Source organism: Lathyrus oleraceus, chromosome 7 (genome assembly GCF_024323335.1).
Source record: "Lathyrus oleraceus cultivar Zhongwan6 chromosome 7, CAAS_Psat_ZW6_1.0, whole genome shotgun sequence".
Taxonomy (NCBI): domain Eukaryota; kingdom Viridiplantae; phylum Streptophyta; class Magnoliopsida; order Fabales; family Fabaceae; genus Lathyrus; species Lathyrus oleraceus.
This window is the reverse complement of record NC_066585.1, coordinates 505350653-505368928: the sequence shown is the minus strand read 5'-3', so window position 1 is coordinate 505368928 and position 18276 is coordinate 505350653.

The following is an 18276-nucleotide window of genomic DNA, read 5'->3' as shown; positions in this document are numbered from 1 at the left end:
ATATACAAATATATCAAGAAATGCACTAATTAAATTAGGTGATCCTTACCAGATCATTTAATCTAAAGGTTGCAGATCATGCAAAAGCACAATACGAAAGACCCATTATGAGTTGGTTCAGTAGGAATCTGGTACTGAACTCGGTAGGGCGGACTACGGTTCGATCCCCCGCAATTTGCAATGGACTGAATAATGAAGTTATCCGACTTATGTACCAGAACTTCTAGCTAAAAGCGGATCATAATCACTAACCGGTTACTCCACTATGTGCGCGAAAGGATAAAGGGCTTAATGTGATTTCGCTAGAATGAAAACGGGTAAAATAAGACTAAAGGAACCAGGATAGCTATCATAGGGTACTTGAACTGATTGGCATAAAGTAGGGTTATCTAAGTTGTAACGGTAGTTGTTGATGTCGAGATTAAACTCGAGTCCTCCTAAACAAAAATCCATTTGCAACCTAGTACGAATTGATGTGTGCTTTGAAATTTCATCTGGCTAAAACTTTTAACAAGTTCTATACTGAATTTTGCTTGAGGACAAGCAAAGATTTAAGTATGGGGGAGTTTGATAACATGAAATTATATCACATTTGAAGACTTAATTCAATTAGATTATATTATCATTTACTTTAATTTATCTCATTTTATCAGATATTATGCAGTATTTCTTTTCTATTTACATCAGGTACCCATTTTGAAGCAAAAGTGAAAAAGGGAAGAAAAGGAGGTGTAGAAAGGAGTAAAAAGGAAACAAATATCAAAGACCAAGCCCAGCCCAAAAGAAAGCGCACGTTGTGCCTGTGACGGGCGTCACAAGGGTTGTGACGAGCGTCACACTAGAAGCATCCCTGTGACGAGCGTCACACATGGTGTGACGAGCGTCATACCATTCCACTAGCTTTTTGGCGCAAGTCACGCTCTCAGAAGAATTGAAGAAGAACGTTGAGAGAGTTCGTGTCCTATGTGTAACACCTCAAAATTTGCCCTCCTCTCTTGGGACTAGCATTAACATATCGCATATCATTTTAGGTCATTAGGCATTGCATATTGCATATCATGTGGTTACATTGTGCAAGCTATTCTCCCAAGTCTTGATCAGAAGATGAGGAAGTCTAAGTGCAAGCCTAGGGTTTATTGACTGATCATTGGCCATCTGAGGATTGGGCAGTGAATTAGGGTTTCATGATTCTCAAAGGATATTGGTCTTCATCTTGTTTGCAATGATACATCATCATCATCATGGTTGGATGTCATCAGAAGATTGAAGAGGATTCCTTGAGATTAGGGTTTTGACCACTGGTCAACCCTAATCAGTTGCATTGGGCCAGTCAGGGCATGATCAGGAGATGGGGTATATGATGGATATGGGGTTCATTATATGATTATATTGTGCTTATTGAAGCTAGGGTGTCACCCTTGAGCCATTTCAGTTGAAGATTGGAGCTCAGATTGATCTATGCATTGTCAGATTCATCTGTCAATTGAAAGGTCAACTGTGGTCAACTGTACATGATCTGATGGATTTGAAGGTGGAAATGAGTTGGATACACTTCATTCATGTTGGAACAAGTGTTATATGACATTGCAAAGCTTAAGAATGGAGAAAATCAAGTCAGAACAAAAACTGCCAAAAATAGAAAGTGACTTGTAACTGAAGTTTCCAAAAATGGAAAGTTTTTGACCTTAAAGCCACGTGTCCAAGGAAGCTTCAAATGAAAATTTGTTCAACATGAAAGTTGTAGATCTTGCTCTCACCTTTCCAAAAAGTCCAAGAACTTGAAAATCCAATGTATGGTTGGAAAGTTATGGCTCAGTGAATTTCAAAAATGACCCGTAATCAGGAGGCCATAATTTCCACATACTTTGTCCAAATTGCAAGTTCTTTATATGCACAAACTCCATTTGACATGTACTTCAAGGGTGCATCATTGGATTTTCCCAAAAATGGCCAAGGCAAAAAGTCACTTTTCAACTGGACAGCTGAATTGGACCAGGGGCAAAATTGTCCAACTCTCAAAATAATTGGAATTTTGAGATGGGACTTTTTTCTACACCTCATAAATGGAATTTGGAGTGTGTTTGAATAATCATTTCATGCATGGGCCTTGTAAATTGGAATTTGGCTTGAAGAATGGAAGTTGTAAAAATGGACCAAATGCATACACATAGTGAATTTGAGATTTACACCACCAATGGGAGTGGGACAAGTTGCAATGGTTCACATAGGATATTTAGGGTTTGCATGAGCTGTCAACAGGTGTCAATGAGCTGTCATGTGGAATTTCCATTTTTGCCCTTTCTTGTTAAATTGCCATTTTCATTAACAAATCCATTTTTGCTAATTAACATGATTAGTGGATGATTAAGTGTACATATATAATCATAATCTCTTCCTAAACATAACAGAAATTCACAATTACCAAAGTTGGATCTGAAATCTCTCAAACTCTCTCAAAATCATCAAGAACTCAAAACCTTCATTTCCAAAATTCTTCATCAATTCTACACCAAATCTCGAAATTCTTTTTGATCTGGATTCTTCTCATCATCAGCACCGACTGTTTTTGGAATTTGAGGAGAAAGGAGCATTGATCGTGACTGTTCATATCAACATCATCAATGGTGAATTGAGGTTTTCATGCACGGAAGGCCATGGCAATTGATCTCAAGCTCGTCATTCAACTTCTTGAAGTCTTTAGTGCACCTGTTTGAAGGAATCGAGCGCGAAGAACACACACACGCTTCTGCCATTTCCAGGTACCTTCGAAATTCGTTCGTCATGATTCGTTCAATGATTATGTGCGTGTTGTAGAACTTGTTACGTAGAGCATCATGATAGTTTTAGATTCGTGAATGATTGACTGTAGGCTTAGAAATCGTGACCTGAAGTTATAAACACAAACCCTAATCTCTTCGATTCGGTTGATTTAGGAATTTTTAGGATGTAATAAGTGCATATTCGTGTTCTACGTGATCATACGGTTAAAACGGTTATAAGCTTGCCAATTTCCATTGAGTTTTGATGTTCTTCGATTCTGGAAATTTCTGGAAATATTTGTGATGAAGATGATGATGAACTTGAGTTTGATCCAGAAATGCATTTGAAAATTTGAATCTGGTGTTTCCCTCCCGCGCCAGTTTTAATTACGAGATTGCCATTATGTATTTTAATTAGTTTTATTTAATTCTTAAAAATTGATAACACCTTAAAAAATTCATAAAAAATAGGAGAAAATTCAGAAAATTGTGGAATTTTTTATGTTGACTTTGTCATTGACTGTAGAATTTTTTTGACCTATTGGTCAAAGTTGTGCATGGTGTATTTTTCATTTGCCCTAGGGTTTTCTCACATGTGTTCACTTTTGATACATTTTGCCAATTTGATCATGAAATTCTCATATCATAAAAGAAATTCTTGCCAATTTTTGTGATGATTCTTGACTGGTTGATGTTCATTTATATGTAAATTTCATGCATTTTTGATACCTGGCCATTGAGATGTGAATTTTGGAACTTAGGTGTGACAATTTGTGTCACACCTCTTGATGTCAATTTGCTGGATTTAATTGAGTGACCTATACATGTTAGAATTGATTGAAATTTTGCATGATGATTGGTTGGCATGTTGAGATGTTGTATGAATTTTTGTGGAATTTTACACTGCATTTTCTAATTGATTGTGAATTTTCATTTCTGGTGATTAAATTTGCAAGCTCATGTGACATAGTTTGGTAGAATGATTGGGAAATCCTCATATGGTATTGTATGGTCATGAAATTTGGTATGAATGTTGTAGACACATAATGTGACCTCCCTGTTTTGGTCTCATCCATTTCTTTATTGTTTTCATTGAGTTATGAATTTTTGAAGTGGCTGCATGTATTGATGTTGTGATTTGGAGCATGTTATTGTGTCTGTTTTTGTTGATTTTCATTGACATGGTTCCATTTGCCCAATTGAGCTCAAATTTGACGTGCCATACCTGGATTAGCCCCTGTTTAGGTGTATTTAATTTGAGAATTTTTGGATTTATCTTGATGTGGATTTGAATGCAATAGTTCTGTTTGTATGCTTGGTGCTTCATTTGAACTAGTTTGCCTTATTTTGTGCATAGCATGAGCATAATGAATGATATAAGCATGAGACCAATGATGTTTGCTCTTGTTTGACATTAATTTGAGTTTGGTTGGTGAATACCTTGCTGTTTAGGAATTTTTTCTTGCTTTGGACCCTAGGCTTGGCCTAGTGGTCTAGTTGCTAATGTTTGCTTGATTTTTCAGGATCAAAAGCATAATGCACATGGAGAATGATCCAAGTTAAATTTAATTGATGTTGTTGATGTTTGTACACTAACATAACATTGTTTTGTAGGTGGTGAAGCTTGGGCTTAAGCCTTGAGCTTGCTTTGTGTTGTGCATTGAGTTGTATATTCTAATTGTTTGAACACTTGCTGTTTGGTTTTGTCTGTCTGAGTACTAACTGTGTTTGATTGTTTCCAGGTACTTTAGTTGCTCAGTTCCTTATGAACTTTTGCTTTGCGTTGCTTAAGCAACTTGCATTGAGGTAGGTCCTCTTAACTTCATGTAGTCTGGAGACCCGGCTGTTACCGGGCCGGGCAAATAAATGTCTGAAGTCCTCCTTAAGAGGCAATGATTGTGGTTGTTTATTTTTAAGCCCAAGCAGGTGAAAGTCCTTTAAATAAGGCAATTGGTGGAAGGTAGGGGTATGCAGTCTACTCCCCACTATTCAGTTGAGTCTTCTCCTTGCTCCCATTACATGGTTGTAGCATTGAGATCAAAAGCCCAAGATCTGTGCAGTGCACATTGTGTCAGAGTCATCGAGTATAGAAGGGTTCCCCTATTCTGGACCCATGCTCATTTGTCAGGAGCTCTCCCTGGTTAGGGATATGAGCTGTGAGGTCTGATCCTCACTTCACCTCTTCATCTGCTTCACCTTAGCCTCGTAATGGCAAGGTTAAGAGCAAATCAAAACCATGTACAGACGACTCGCTTCGGCGGTCAAACCCCTTTGATTGAGCCTCTTGTTTGGTTATAGCGTGTGCTCTGTGAATCTCTGATTGACATGCTTGTTTGAGATGCCTGTTCTCATTTGATATATGATGTATGCTTGTATGCTTTCTTCTTTCCTGGTTAGGATTAGATCGCACTGATGCAAGTAGGTAGAAACCTGAACTTAGGGTGACTTTGCATGACAACATTAGGCTCGAGTCTCAGCTCCCTAGTGTCGTGTTTTCCCCTCGGTTTCTGGTTAGCAATTTAGTCCCTTTCAGGGGAACTACATCGCCCTGATCCTCGTTCCAGACGAGGTATGTAGGCAGGGGGTCGTGCGAGACCTCTCCGGGCAACCTTTTTCTTTTTGTTTGTGTTTGTTTGTTATCTGATTGTATGTTTGGGTTCGGATGCTGACGTAAGCCCAGTGATTGGCAGTCGGGCTCCACGTTTGCCCTTTTGAGTGTGTTTTGGTTCGGATGCTGACGTAATTCCATCCAGTGGTTGTCGGGCTCCATGTTTGCCATCTGCTTGTGCGTTTTGTGTTGTTTGGCGTGCGTAAGCCGAACTACAGTGGCTCTGATTCTTGTTCCAGACAAGATATGTAGGCATAAGACGCGATGTCTTATCGAGCTCGTTCCTCTTAACCCCACCTGCGTTCCCCGTGTGTGTGTGATGTCTAGCAACCTATTCTTTATTCTAGGACGTGGATCCCGTCGAGTACGACGGACGTGAGGGGTGCTAATACCTTCCCCTTGCGTAACCGACTCCCTTACCCTGTCTCTTTGGTCGCGAGACCATTTCCTTTCCAGGTTTCTCTGAGCGTTTCCTTTCCCTATTTTGGGATAAATAACGCGCAGTGGCGGCTCTGTGTGTGTTTTATTTTGAGCTTCGCCGGTTGATTTTTCGCAGGATGCGACACTATGCCCACGCCGTGTATTTAGCCATGCTGAAGACTCGTGGGAAACGGAATGCAGTTACCAAGGCTATTATAAATAGCCATCTCACAAACCTAAAAAAGTCTCAGTTTTTGCACGCTCAGTTTGCCGAAGCTCTGCCAAATTTTCTTTTCACGCCTTTGCTTATTTTTCTTCCTTTCCAGCAACTTAGCATTGTTTATTTTATTTATTTCTTTTGCAAGCTTTACATTCTTTTTTCCCTTGCAAATTTACCTTTCCAGTTTTAGCTTTTAGATATTTTTCGCATAATAGTTTCTACACCGGAAACTATTGTGCAACTTTATACCGGATTTAACCTTACGTTATATTCCAGTTTTATTTCCTTGATTTAATTTACTGTCTAATTGAAGAATCCAAGAACAAATCCTACCGGCTTGTGGTGGAGTGTTCAAGACCATTGTATTACGCATTCAGGTTCTTTAATTGTTATTTAATTTTTAATGTTTTATTCTATTGTTTATTCATATTGCCTGCCTGGAATGAGTCTGTTTATGCATGATATAAATTTTTATTTATTTAGCATGTCTGGCTAATTTGCCTAGGTATCGGTATGTAAAGTAAGCAGAATAAGGGATCAAGACTGAGTCGGTCTATTTAAACTTAAAATCAGAATCAATCTTTTTACGGTTTCAACTTACAGGTTTAATAACAAGATTTTTTACAAAAGTAAAAGACATAAAGAAGTTAAAATCAATAGAGCGAGAGTTTGAGATTTTAACTGGACAGTGTAAGTTAGGCATTAATTCTAGATCAGGGCGAGAGCAAGTTTTAGAGTTAATTAAATTCTGACCTTTTCCAAAAAGTATTTTTAAAGATTGGATGTGAGGACGAGAGTTAAGCATTTGGATTTAATTATATAACCTAAGTCAACAGAGCGAGAGTTTGAGATAAGGGTGTTTAAAACGGTCAGTATTTTCTTAAAAAGAGTTTCTGCAACTTTATTGTTTTCAAAATATGGTTTTTGACTTAATTATAAGTGACAGCAACATTAATATAAAATCATGGTTTATTCAACAGAGCGAGAGTTTGAGATAGAACCTTTAACCAATGAAGTTAACCGAAACGATTCATTTTAAAACCAAGAAACCGACAAAGACTTGATTCCCTAGTTTTGACGAACTACATACCGATATCCGTTTTATTAATATTTAATCTAGATATTAGTTTAGATCTTAGCTTTTCCCCAAACAATCAAACATTTTCACCTTAGATTTACGTAGTAACCTTAGATAACGGTATATCGATTCATAAGTCCCTGTGGGATCGATATCTTTTAAAACTACGCGATAGAACTGTGCACTTGCAGTTTGTATCCCATTCTCGACTCACCCAGTCGAGCGATCATCAACCCACATTGTCTCGATCCAGTGCTGAAGCTGAATATCATGGAGTTGCCAATGTCGTCTCTGAGTCATGTTGGTTACGTAACCTACTTCTCGAACTACATTGTCCGATACACAAAGCTACTATGGTGTACTGTGACAACATTAGTGCCATATATCTTTCTGGTAATCCTGTTCAACATCAACGTACAAAACACATCGAGATGGATATTCACTTTGTACGTGAAAAAGTAGCTCGTGGACAGATACGCGTCTTGCATGTTCCCTCGCGCTATCAAATTGCGGATATATTCACCAAGGGACTTCCCTTAATACTCTTTCAAGATTTCCGAGACAGTTTAAGCGTACGCCAACCTCCCGCTTCAACTGCGGGGGTGTGACAGAACATGACAGAATGTTGACAGCATACACTCTATATTTGGAACAAATATTGTACACTTATGAGATAATAGTCAAAGAATATTTACATTGATTAGGCATAATTGGGCATAAATATTTTTCCTATTATGTAATTGGAATTCATGTATATATTACAGGTTGATAATCAATAAAAATCATGGAAATATTTTCCTATACCAATAATTCTCATCGTCTCTTTTCCATCTGCTCTTTTTTCTCCTCCGTTCTTTATGAATCTCTAGACTCGAACTTGGTCACTTGGATATAAGCTATAATTCTTTGTTCTTCACTATTTTATGAAATAAACAAGAGCATCAAATATCATAATAAAATGGACATAAAATCAGATAAAAATATGAAAACAATAATGATAATAAACATAAAACAACAATAAAAATCCTACTTATAAGGAATCCGATGTTGCTTAATTGAATGTTGCCAAATTTGTAATAAGGAAAACCCGTGTTGAAAAATATTAAGACTAAGATAAATTTATTTTCCAAGATGAATTGTTGGACCGAGTTTGCGGTTAAGTATTTAAGTTAGAATTTGTTATAGTTGTTGAGATGTTTGATTTGTTATAATATAAGAAAATAATTTATTATGTTGGATTATGAAATGTATAAAGAAACTAATAGAAAGCTGAGACACAATGACATGGAATCGCAGAAATGTAGATGTCCATTCAGATTACATTTATACTATTTGTATACAAATGTTTGGAGTCTTATTGTTGTGTGCAGAGTACACAAACATGACTTGACCTAAAATTATAAGGTCCTCCTGTTTTTGGTTTGAGATGACAATGAAACGTGGTTCTATGTGTTGTACTGGTATAGTCGCCAATTGGTTTTTGATGATGATAACTCTCAAACAACTTGGTTTTAATGATGTCAGTCAAATAAATTTTAGCGACGACAACTCTTAAGTCAAACGACTTTTGTGTTGATAGATCCTTGAATATTTCTTTGTGATAAATGTTAAAGAGGGAGTTGACATCAGCTATCTAGTGTTTTTTGATGATAACATCTGATTAATAAGAGGATATCTCACACCTCATCAGTAGGATGTGTTCAAGTTCTGCTTGAAGTGTTAGTCAATGTTGAATCAAGCAAAAGAGCTTGAAGTCTTAAATTTGTGAAAGCATGAAAGTTTACTTGGTCCTACACTCTTTAGTTTGACCAATTAATTGTAAAAGTAACAAGAATAAATCTTAAGATACTAATACAATGCCCACACCCACACAATAATTTTCAAACCTCTATTATCTTTTGATAAAATCTCTTAAAATTATTTTAGACACACACTTAATTGGTTAGAAGTTTGGCTTAATGAATTATAAAGATAAATTACACTAGTTGATCGATTAAGAGATTCCTTTAATCGATTAAATCTATTTGTAATTCCTCATAATCAATTAAATATGATTTTAATCAATTAGGTGACATCGAAATTCAAAATTTTCTATTTTTCCTTGGTTTATTGATTACAACTTAGAGTTAATTGATTAAATCATTAACAAAAACACACTGATTTTTCCTCATTTCAAAACACACTGATTTTATGAACAAAAACCTTATTATTATTTCTACACTTTTCTTCTAAAGGTCTTTTCTCACTAGAGTTGCCTTAATGACAAGAGAGTGAAAAATTCTTTTTGAGAGTTCTGTTGTATTGGTGTCGTGCTAAATTTATTTAATTTAAAAGTCTAGTTCTTTTGTGTGATATCTTTGTAAAAGATTTTAAGGCTTCAAGCTAAACCTGAAAAAAGTTTGGGTGAAGGTTTTTGAGTTAAACATATGTAAAAGCTTTGGTTGTCTTTAGAAGACTTGTGTGTTGATCTTGTATAAAAGCTAAAGTTGTTGTTGAAGGTTATTTGGGTTGATTCTGAAAAAGCTCATAGTAGATTGTAATGGGAAAAATATTGGGGATTAAAGTAGGCTAAGTGGTTTAGGCTGAACTAGAATAATTCTATTGTGTGATATTTCTATCCTTTACCTTATTTATTTTTCAATTGTTTATTTTCTTTACAATGTGTTTCTCTTTTCAGTCTATTACTCTGCTTCCATTCCTATATATTTTTATTTATACTAACATAAAAATTTACAAAATAAAGAATGTTATAAATCGATTTCGAATATTAAATATCACAACTAATCCTCTTTTGTGATTGGAGTCACTTGATCCACAAGTGGCACAAAGCTTAACTCCTGTTATAAGACTAATTGTCTTAGGAAATAATATGATGACTTGAAACACTTATTTTAACAAGAGGTTTTTAATGAACTCATCTCCACCAGTTGATGGTAAAGGTTTATCATATGGAAAACGAGAATGAAATTTTTTATTGAATATGTTGACATTGATTTGGGAGATTATGTTTTACACGGTTCTTTTGTTCATTCTCATTTTACTAAATACTTGATGACAAGTGCATTAAGCACTAAAGAGTACAACTATCTTTATAACTGTAGCACTAGCAAAGAAGTGGGAGACACTCTTAAAATAATATATGAATGATTTATCGATATGAAGAGAGAAAAGACGAACACACTTGTCTAAGAAGTTGAGACACCAAAAGAATTGAAGAAAATCTTCAAAAATAGCTCTCAAATATTAAAACTCTTTGAAATAATTTCAATTTTTTTGTTTATAACAAACATCTAAGATTCACTAACTGACATAAAAAATATGATATATCACTTAACTCTGAAGATACAAAAGATGTTGATGATTTATAGGATAAATCAAATAATAAGGAGACCATCAAGAAGCTTAAATAATTAATTCAATTTCTTAAAGAAGAAAATTCAAATACATATGAAGAATAAACCAAAATTAACTTTTGAAAAATCACCATCAAAAGAATCATATGAAGAATCTTCATCAACATGCGAAGAATCTTCTGAAGAATCATCATCAGAAGGATCATATGAAGCGTCTGAAACATTATATGATGTTTGGTCAATATGAGGAATTTCCCCAAGGTTTGGTACTTCCAATTCTGCATCGTTAAAGAGTAAAGACTCATCATTAAGGTTATCACTTGATGAGTTATTTCTAAAATTAGTAGGCTCATTATTGTCTTGGACATGGTAAGGAAAAATATGCTCATAAAATACTACATCTCTCGATATGCAGTATTCACGAGTCTTTGGATTGTAAACTTTCCATCTGTTTTATCCTTATGGATAACCAATAAAAATACACCTTTCATCTATGAGATCAAATTTATTGATTCCCTTTGAGTCATTTTTCTTGTAGCACAACCAGACTCCGATACCATATTAGAGATAAAATTGTTTGGTGCTCTCTTAAAAAGTAACTCATATGGAGTTATTCCCTGATTTTCCACTGCATGGGTTATATTGATTAGATACGCTGATGTCAATACAAAATCTCCCCAAAAATGAAGTGGGATATTTGCTTGAAAACGCAAGGCTCGTGATATGTTTAAAATTTGTATATGCTTGCGTTCCACACATCCATTTTATTGAGGTGTGGGAACACAAGAAGTTTCATGCATGATCCCTTCTTTTTTAGTGAAGCACTTGAAATTAGAGTTAGTAAACTTTGTCCCATTGTCACTCATAATCCTCTTGATATGCATATTAAACTTCATTTTGATTAGATTTCTAAAACTAATCAAATATTGTAAAGTATATGTCTTGTGTTTAATTAAGTATGCCCATGTGCCACAAGTGTAGTCATATACAATGGTCAGAATGTAATGTGATCCATTGTTTGTGGCAGTATGGTATTTCCCCCATAAGTCATAGTGAATCAATTCAAAAGGTGCTTCAACTTTATTAATACTTAAAGGGAAAAGGTTTCTATATTGTTTTGCCTTGTGGCATTCCTCCCAACAACTTGCTCTATCAAAATTACATTTGACTAAAAGTGAAATATGTTGAAGAACTTGATTTGAGTAATGTCCCATTCTAATGTGCCATAAGGTTAATGTGTCCTTCTTAGTTTCACCTATGAAGCCTTGTTTATATTACTTTATGAACACATAAACCCCTTCATGCAGGTCACCTGATCCAATCTTCCTCTTCGAGGCTTGGTCATGTATTCTGCAAGACTTTAGATCATAAATCACACAATAATTTAAATCATATGTTAGTTTATGAATTGAAATCAGATTGCATTTAAAGTCATGAACCAATAACACATCTTTTAACATAAGGGAACTTGATAAATTCACATCTCCCATATTTTTAACTAATGTTGAAATCCCTGTAGGTGTAGTTATGTAGAAAGGTTTATCTAATTTTCTGATTTTCTTCATTGTTGAGGTTAAAGGAGACACGTGGTGTGAAGCACCATTATCAAGTATCCATTTGAAACAAAATTCAAATTCAAAATCATGTTTTCATGTACGTTTGCATGATTTTTGTCACGAACTCCATGCAGGGCATGTTCTGATGTTACTGCTTCTAGATATTATTCTCTCTCAGCGGCCTAAGCAAGGTTTTCTACTTTCTGACCTCCTGACTTGTTAGGTTCTCTCCTTTGAGTTCTTCGTGATTCCTAACTTGCTGGATATCTAACAATCTCAAAGCATTTTGCCTTGACATGTCTAGTTTTCTCACATTTATCACACTTTAATCTTGAGTGATATTCCTTTCCTTTCTTCCTATTTGCACCTGAGTAAAACGCATATGCATTTTCCACATTAGAATCTCTTTCCTTATCTACTACAAAATGAGATTCTTCTCTTTGCATTTGATTAAAGACACACCTAAGAGAGGGTAGTGTATCAGTATTAAGTATGGTTGCCTTGCTATGAAATTATTGTTCACTATCAAAGCCTCAAAGAAAAAAGATGGAATATATGCTTTTCTTCCCTTTATGTCAATACTTTAGCAACTCTGTAACGCATTCAGGTAGGGTTTGCAATTCACTTAATTCATCAACAACACTTTTGAATTGAGTGTAGTAATATGTTACACTTGTTTCTGGCTATTTTTGCATTAAACACAAGTTTCTCCACAGCTGATGGATTCATGGTACATTGGTCTGAGCAAAGAATTCTTCAAGATCCACCCACACATATCGAGGTCGTTGAAGCATGTGAGATGTTGTTGTATAGATTTGGTTATGTTGTATTAATTAACCAAGTTACCACTATTGAAACCGCCTTCTTATAGTCATGGTACACTTCAGATTGACTTGTTGGTTTCTTGATGCTTCCATCAATGAAACCCAGTTTAGTCTTTGCACGCAAAGCCATCTTGATTATTACCCATGTGCGACAATTTTCTTCATTCAACAATGTCGTCACGAGTGAAGTTCCAGGATTATGAGAGTTGTTTAGATGATAGGCTTGTGTATTTTTTTTGTGTTCTTTGTTTCAGATTTGGAGGTATATTCTTCTCCAATATCTCTACTGAATCGGAACCGTGCTCTGATGCCATAATAGAAAGTTAACTTGAAAAATATTTTATATCTTTATTGCTTTTGATGATACATAGCATGCCTTTATATATAGGTTGATGATCTATCTTTCAGAGTTTGAAAATAGGATCAATCCTAACAAACTAATAACAATTCTAATAAACCATAACAAACTATTTTTTCTCTAATAAACCCTAACAAACTATTTTATCTCTAATATAATGCATATTTTTTATGCTAAAAGTATAAACCTAGAGAGAAATGTTAAAGTCGTGACACTTCTTAAGGTGTGTATAATAAAGTTTCTAAGAAGAAACCTATTCAAGAACTATCCCTACTTGAATGGAATGAAGTGTTGAATTCATGACACAATGTTGCAATCTGCAGATAGAATAACCAAAATAAAATATAAGGCATGAGAGTGTCAAATACCTAACAATATCAAATGCAAATCTAACAACTATACTTGGTTTTAAAGCTCATTTTTTTCATGAAATCACAAAGATGTCTCTGGACAACATGGGGAAATGAGATCTAAAAAGTAACATTTTCTATCATATTACTATGGAATTACATCAAACTAGCATCCCAAGAAACACCACAAAATTATGTCCCTTGAGATTATAGCATGAAAATATTAATATGCAACTGCTTTTTTACTTAGGGGGTTAATCATGACATGAAACAAACTCTTGCTTACAAGTCAGTAAAGAATACATCAAATAAATAAGAAATTAATAAAATAAAGCCCTCATGAGCAATTTGTCTTTGTGATTGATGAGTAATTCATGGACATGAGGAGGTGGAAATAAGATAAAGCAAGAAAATACTTTCAACAAGCCCCAAATCGTTTTTGTTGCAATTACTTTTACTATTTATATAAGTTACACTAACCTCCACTCCTAAATTGGGTATTGGGCTATGGTCTAATGTAATGGGCTCATGCCCAAAATTTTATTTTCACAATTTAATTATTTAATATTTAAAAAACTTAATTAAAATGCTTAATTATTCATTTATTTTATAAATAATAATAAAATATCCTGTCATACCCCAAATTTTGACTACTTTTTTATCCATCTAAATCATTTACACCACAATCTGTATTAAGGCATGTCTGAGCACCTTGAGTCAGACTCAATCCACTTGAGTTAGAGTTTTGATCTATCAAAGTCCATCATACACGTCATCTGGTCAACTCCAATGATCTAAAAAGTCAAAGGAGGACCATTTTGACTTTTTTTAATCATTTTTTAAGAGTTTTGTTTTCATTATATGGATAATGTTGCTATTTTTGGCTTTTTACTAATTTAGTAGTAGTCTTATTATTTAATATTATTGCTAGAAATTTAATATTATTAGTATTATCTACTAATATTATCTAGATTATTAATTTTTGATTATTAGTTCATTCGAATAGGTCAAAATATTACTAAGTTATAATTAGTATCTTTTTATTTTTTTAGATTAATTAGCAAATTAAATCATTGTTATTATTATTATTTTTCGGTTTTGTTAGATTAAGTTAGTATTATTGATATTATTTTGTTAAATATTATTAGTGTCATTTTAGGTTTTTTTCTCTAGTTATTTTTCTAAAAATAAACATGGTCAAACCCTAAGTCTAGGTCAACCAGAGTCCAAATGTTCAACAGAGCGAAAAACATCCAAACGCGTGAACAGTGTAACAGAAATGGATCAAAACTGAATCAAAGGAGAAAAATCAAATCTTATTCATCAAATTTTTTTTCGGTTACAATTGGACTTCCAAAAGCACTAACAAATTACATCCAAACTTTCATAAATCTAACAAATCAAATACAAAATTTTCTAAACTAAATCAGTCTAACTTAAACCTAACCCTAATTATACACTATAAATAATAGACTTAATTTTTACAATATATCAATCACAATTTACAAAGAAATCCCTAAACTTCTAAACATCTTTATACTGAAGAAGTTAGCCTTAATTCAAAGAAACCTTACGTCTCCCTCTGTCTCAACAGTCGGTCACCAGATTCAAGCCAACCCCGCAGTAAAAAAAAGTAAAAGAAGAAGAAGAGTCAAAAGAGATTAAGAGAAAGGAAGAGCAAAAGAGAGAAAGCGGAAAAAGAAGTTAAACTAGAACTTTACCTTTTAACTGGAGAAGTCAACCTCTCCGTAGGTTGGTGCTCCACTCTCCTTTTATGCATATTCGTTGTTTCTTTTACCTTTGAGATCATGCTTGTTTGATGTGTGTTTGGATTAGGGTTTTGTGGGTCGAATAGGTTTTTTATGTGTTTGTTGCGATTTGAGGTATGTTTATTGGTTTATGTTTGTGTTTGGTGTGAGTAGGGTTTGAAAAGGGTTCAGTTTAAGGTTAATAAAATAGATTTAGGGTTTTGATGTTTATGTTTGTCTGTTTGGGTTTGGGAAGTTTAAAGTTTGAATCTTTGTGTTTGAATGATTGAGTTGGGTTTGGGAGGTTTGGATTTGTAGTTAGGGTTCATGTTTAGGTGGATTGGGGAGATTCAGGTATGAATCTGGGTTAGGTTCAGGGTTGGCCGAAGGCTGAAGAAGAAGATTCATCTTCGTCATGGTGAACAAGGTGAAAATATGAAGGGGTTTAGTTTATTCTGGGTTTGTAACATGGTTAAGGTTCATCAGGGTTGGTTAAGGTTCTTAGGGTTCATCTGGATTGAGGTTAGGGTTCTTTTAGTTTGAGGTTAGGGTTCTTTAGGGTTCCTGGGGTTTATGATTTTTGGTTAAGGTTATTAGTTTGGGTTGAAAAGGGACGAATGTTCATGATGAACATTCATCGGATTCTAGAAAGGGGACAGTGGTCCTAGGTGGTTGCTACAGTGGTTTATAGGTTCGGGGGCGGCCGAAGCAAAGGTTCCGGGTGAAGGCGTGTAGAGTGGTTTATAGGTTCGGGGGCGGCCGAAGCAAAGGTTCCGGGTGAAGGCGTGTAGAGAGAAGGTAGAGAAAGGGTTAGAATATATATATATATATATATATATATATATATATATATATATATATATATATATATATACACACAAACACAAAAACACACACACACACACACAGAGAGAGAGAGAGAGAGAGAGAGAGAGAGAGAGAGAGAGAGAGAGAGAGAGAGAGAGAGAGAGAGAGAGAGAGAGAGAGAGAGAGAGAGAGTATTTCATTAACATTTATGAGAATGCCTTCAAGGCATTTATTCAATTATTACATAATGATTGGGATACATGTCACATAAGCAAATAACTGAAAAAATAGAAAACTCGGGTCTGTAACCGGTTACACTAAACCTGTAACCGATTATAATTGATACAAAATTAATTTCCTTTTAGTGGTAAGTAGTTATGTGGTTACGTTAACTGGTTACACCCACGATGCAACTCCAGTTTCTTCAACTCATAAGTGATTTTTGTCTTGTTGTAACCGGTTACACCTCCGTGTTAATCGGTTACAACACTTGAATTATCAAAATACTCTTAACAAACCACCTTAATTTAAATGCTCTCAGTCTTCCATGTCCATGTTCATCTTCAACCTCTTGAAAACATCATTTGTGACTCCCTTAGTCAACAAATCAGCCACTTATTCTTCACTTCTACAATATTCCAAACTTAACTTTCCTTCACTAACAAGCTCCTTCAAGTAGTAAAATCTCATCTCAATGTTCTTGCTCGTACCATGTGCAATTGGGTTCTTAGCAAGATTAAATGTAGAAATATTATCAACCAGGAGTGTAACAACCTCACACTCATTGCTGCCTAGCTCTTTCAATAGATTCATAAGCCACACAGCTTGACACATACATAACGAAGCGACAATGTACTCGACCTCACAAGACGAAAGTGCAAATACTGGTTCCTTTTCCAAACACCATGAGATTGGTGTTTCACTGAGCATAAAGATATATACAATTGTAGACTTTTAATCAACTTTATCTCTGCACCAATTGGAATCAGTAAAATCGAGCAAATTGCATTTTCTGCGCATACCTGCAGCGGGAAGAGAATTTTGCAGCCAATCAATCCTTTGGCGTATCTTAGGATCCTCTTGACTACTTCCAAGTGAGACACCTTCAGTCTCTTCATGAATCTACTCATAATACTGGCACTAAACGCCAAGTTCGGCCGCGTATTGCACAAATAACGCAAGAATCTAATCAACCTCATATACTTAATTGGATAAACACCTTGCTCATCCTCATTCTTCGACAACCGTAGCCTTGGTTCAGCCGGAGTAATGACAACATTACAATGCCCTATTTCAAACTTCTTCAATATCTCAAGTGCATACCTTTTGTGGTGCATGAGCAATCCCCTTTGGGACTTGTGGAACTCAATACCAAGGAAGTATATCATGAGGCCAAGGTTGGTCATCTCAAACTCTTTCATAAGTTCACTCTTGAACTTAGAAATACACCTTTCATTCATGCCTGTTATCGAAAAATCGTATACACATAGACAAAGGATAATCACACATTCACTTGTATCCGTATTCACATACACGCCATGCTCGAATACACATTTCTTGAAGTCAATCTCCTTTAAGAAACCATATATTCTCTTGTTTCAAGCTCTTGGAGCTTGCTTCAAACCGTACAACGCTTTCTTCAATTTGTATAACTTTAGCTCTTGGTTTCTCACAACAAAACCAAGGGTTTTTCTACATACACCTCTTCCTCAAACGGTCCGTTCAAAAATGCAGATTTGACGTCCATTTGGTAGATGGGTCAATTATTGTTATTCATAATACCAACAACTAGTCTAATGGTTTCAATATTAGAAACTGGTGCAAACACCTCTTCAAAGTTTATGTATTCTCTTTGCAAGAATCCCTTTGCGGCTAATCGAGCCTTATGCTAGATTACATCACCCTTAGGATTTGCCTTCACTTTGGACACCCATGTCACACCAATTGGCTTCTTTCTGTCTGGTAAATCAACCAACTCCCAAGTATTGTTCTTCTCAATATATTCCAGCTCCTCCTTCATAGAACAAATCCATTTTGGATCACTTAAAGCCTCTTCCATTTTAACAGGTTCAAATTCGGCCATAAGTGCAAAATGGATGAAATCACCATCATCATTGACTTTGTTCTCTCAAAATATCACACAATCTTGGAGTCTTAGAGGCAAACCTCTTTTTCTTGTTGATCTTCTCACATTC